Source organism: Ursus arctos, unplaced genomic scaffold (genome assembly GCF_023065955.2).
Source record: "Ursus arctos isolate Adak ecotype North America unplaced genomic scaffold, UrsArc2.0 scaffold_5, whole genome shotgun sequence".
Lineage (NCBI taxonomy): Eukaryota > Metazoa > Chordata > Mammalia > Carnivora > Ursidae > Ursus > Ursus arctos.
The window spans coordinates 3,962,100-3,965,445 of record NW_026623067.1 but is presented as its reverse complement, the minus strand read 5'-3'; the positions used below and the strand labels follow the sequence as shown (position 1 = coordinate 3,965,445).

At 49.0% G+C, this 3,346-nt stretch overlaps 1 pseudogene; it reads right to left on the bottom strand.

The window, feature by feature from the left end:
* Positions 1-319: 319 nt before the first annotated feature.
* LOC113248051 (5'-AMP-activated protein kinase subunit gamma-2-like) lies at positions 320-2,947 on the bottom strand (annotated as a pseudogene).
* Positions 2,948-3,346: the final 399 nt, after the last annotated feature.

The following is a 3,346-nucleotide window of genomic DNA, read 5'->3' as shown; positions in this document are numbered from 1 at the left end:
AGATCTGAACAGGCCATGCTCTCCCCTTATGTTCTATTACCTGTTATAGACCAGTGATTCTTTGAGATGAAAAATAATAAAAAATTCAGGACACAGTGCACTTTGAAAATATATAGCATCTGAAATTTTTCTGAACTCTGAAAACAGTTTTTTTAATGCAAGCCTGCATCTTCAAACACATAAAATCTGCTCCTATGCTTGATTTCAACATCACTGGAAAAAATACCCATCACTAAACCCTGATACACATTCGTAGCCATTTCACCATCTTCTATCATGGTCAGTGTTCAGGAGGCAAATCCTGACCCAGAATCCTTGTTCACATTTTCTCCAAGGGCGTCTCCATGCACAGTGGCCATTCTGCTTCTGTCTCCTGTTTGTCATCTACAGGCATGAGTATCAGGGCTTACCACACATCTGACAGGGAAATGACACCCCTGCTGCTATCTGCTTCACTTGTGACCAGCAGCCCAGAGGTCAGCCCACACTAATCTGCCCAGGATTTCCAGCTTACAATACTTCACAACACCCTCAAGACACTGTGAGCGGTGCTGAGGGCCTGGGTCACTGTGATATCTAGATTACTAAATGTTTTCTCAGCAGCAAGCTTAATTACATCAGACTTGGAATAAATATCCACAACTTCTGACTCGTGCACCACAGGGAAGGCCAGCAGCTGTCTTTCTGCAAAGACATTCAAGGCTGTACTGATGGGAGTCTCCTGGTGGATGAAGGGATGTTGTGGTGGGTCCCCAATGCAAGAACATCCAGATTCTGCTTCATGAAGGCAGGCTTTGTCAGAACAGACCTAAAATGCTGGAGCAATGTGAGGATTCCTTTGTGGGTACGTGCATAAACTGCAGTCCACTGATAGGATCAATAACTGGCAATGAGTGCATTTCATTTGTGATCAATGAGTGTACAGCATGGAAGATGTTTGCACCTTGAGCTATATTCCCTGAAGGCTTATGTGTTTCTTGGGGATGAAGCTCCCCCCGTTTCAATCTTATGTGCCTCTAATTCGTAATTCTGTACTAGGGTTGACTTATGCCATGTTGTGGTGTACTTATGAACCCTGTAATTGTTAGCATTCCTACAAAACTTTGTTTTGTCCTCTCCCACAATGGCACTGCTGAACACCATTGGCTGCTAAGGCACAGAAGCCTTTCTAACTTGTAATGTAGCATCAGCAACAATACGTTTTGAAGAGTTGGAAAGAGGTGGTGATCCTTGTGTTACCTCGGTGCATGAAAACCCACTTTTTTGAGTTTTGTGCTTCCTCTTCCAACTGGAATGTCTCCCACATGCTGGCTTCCTGGTCCAGGGGTTGCAGCCCGCTGCTACCAAGGAGGAGGAGGGGGACCAGGATCTGTGGGTCCTTCTGGGTACTTCTCTGGCCAGGTGTGCACGGGTACAGGGTGTCGGCTGGACCTCTCTGGAGTGCAGGTTATGGGCTAGGACCCTCTTTGGGTTGTGGGCATAATGCAGGGACCAGGGGGTATAGGTGAGAACACCTGGCTAGGCAAGCAGGGGGTGATGGTTAGGCTGAAGTGTAGCCCTTATTCATTCATCTCTGGATGGATACCTGGGTTTTCTCTATCCTTTGGATATCGGACGACGTGCTACAATGAATGTAGAGGTGCATGTGTCTTCACACTGAGAGCACCCAGATATGTTAGGTGAAGCTGAGGTGGATATAAGCTGGTGTCTCAGGGATCTCCGTGCAGAGGGCCACCTGGCAGGGTGGCTGGAGTGGAGATGGATCAGGAGCTGAGGTTTTCTGGGGTGCTCTGCACAGAGGTGCCCTGGCAGGACAGCTGTAGCTGAAGAGGGTGGGCTGGAGTGTCCCAGGGCTCTCTGCAGAGAAGACACTTTGGGAGGGTAGCTGTAGCTGAAGTGGATTCAGGATTGGGGGGTTCTCAGTGCACAGGATCTCCTAGCAGGATGTCTGAAGCTCAAGTGGGAGAAAGCTGGGGTGTCCTGGGGTCTTAAGCATAAGCACTGTGAGTGGACTGGCAGAGTGTGGGCTGAGGGGTGCTGGGCTTTCCACATCAAGGGGCTCCTTGTCAGGACAGTTTCAGCTGAAGCAGTAGTAACCCAGGAGGTCAGATAACTCTCCATTCAGGGGGTGACCTGGCAATCCGAGTCGTGCAAGCCTGAAGTGTGCTGGCGTGAATAGGATTAAGGTGTCACATTTGTGTGATGTCTGGAGCTGTAGTGAATGCTGACCGGGGCAACTCAGTGTGTGCCATGCTGGGGCTGCCTCGTTGGCACAGCTGGGGTTGAGTGGGCTGGGGACCCAAGGCTCAGAGAGGTAGCAAGCTGGCTAGGGTGCTCAGCATTTGCTTCTGTCCATGATATCAAGGTGGAGGGGAATGGGAACCATGACACTTGCCAGCACATCCTCACAGAAAGAGATCCAGCAACTCCCTCCCCACTGGGGAGCTTGAAGGGTGGATCCTTCACATTACATTTGCTTTTTAAATTGCAGCTTCTTGAGACACCTTGGTGGCTCAGTTGGTTAAGTGTCTAGCTTCTGCTCAGGTCATGATCCCAGGAGGATCATGGGATTGAGTCCCATATCCAGCTCCTTGTTCGGTGGGGAGCCTGCTTCTCCCTCTGTGTGCCGCTCCTCATCCTTCTGCTTGCTTTCACTCTCCCTCTCTCTGACAAATAAATTTAAAAAACCTTAAAAAATAGAAATAAACTGCAGCTTGCTTTCTGTGGCCCAGGGCAGACAGATCAGCTTCCAGCCTCCAGAACTATCCCTCTCACTGCAGTTGGCAGGATGGTGAGGGTGTCTCTATCTTGTGTTGTGCAGAAGCTGTTCAGTCGGCCCTCAGTTCTTCTTCAGGCGGATCTGCTCTATAAATAGGTGTAGACTTGATGTGTTCCTGGAGGCAGTGAGTTCAGTTCTCACCTTAGGTGAGGTAAGCAAGGTCCCCATCTCGGATTCTTATCTTTATAAACTTACTGAAGTTATTTCACTTCTCAGAGGATCCATTTCCTGACTGTAAAATAGACATTTTATTTCAGGATCCAATAGGCTTATTTGGCTAAGGTGCCTGGCACACTGTAGGTGCTCATTAAATGTTTCGTCCTCCTCTCATCCAACACTGTGCTCTCCAAAACACACACCCTTGACTCAGCAGACAAACTGCTCCTCCCACTCTCAATGTCTGAAATTTCTGAGCAAAGTATGGGAAGGCCCACCCTGCTACTGGGCTTGGCACCTCACAGGTCACTCTGGCAACTTTACCCTTGCCACTTGCTTGCTTTCTCTCCACCTACTCAACTGAGATGTGCATGTGCCCGGCCTAAGCCTCCTCTGTAAATCCTCCTCCCT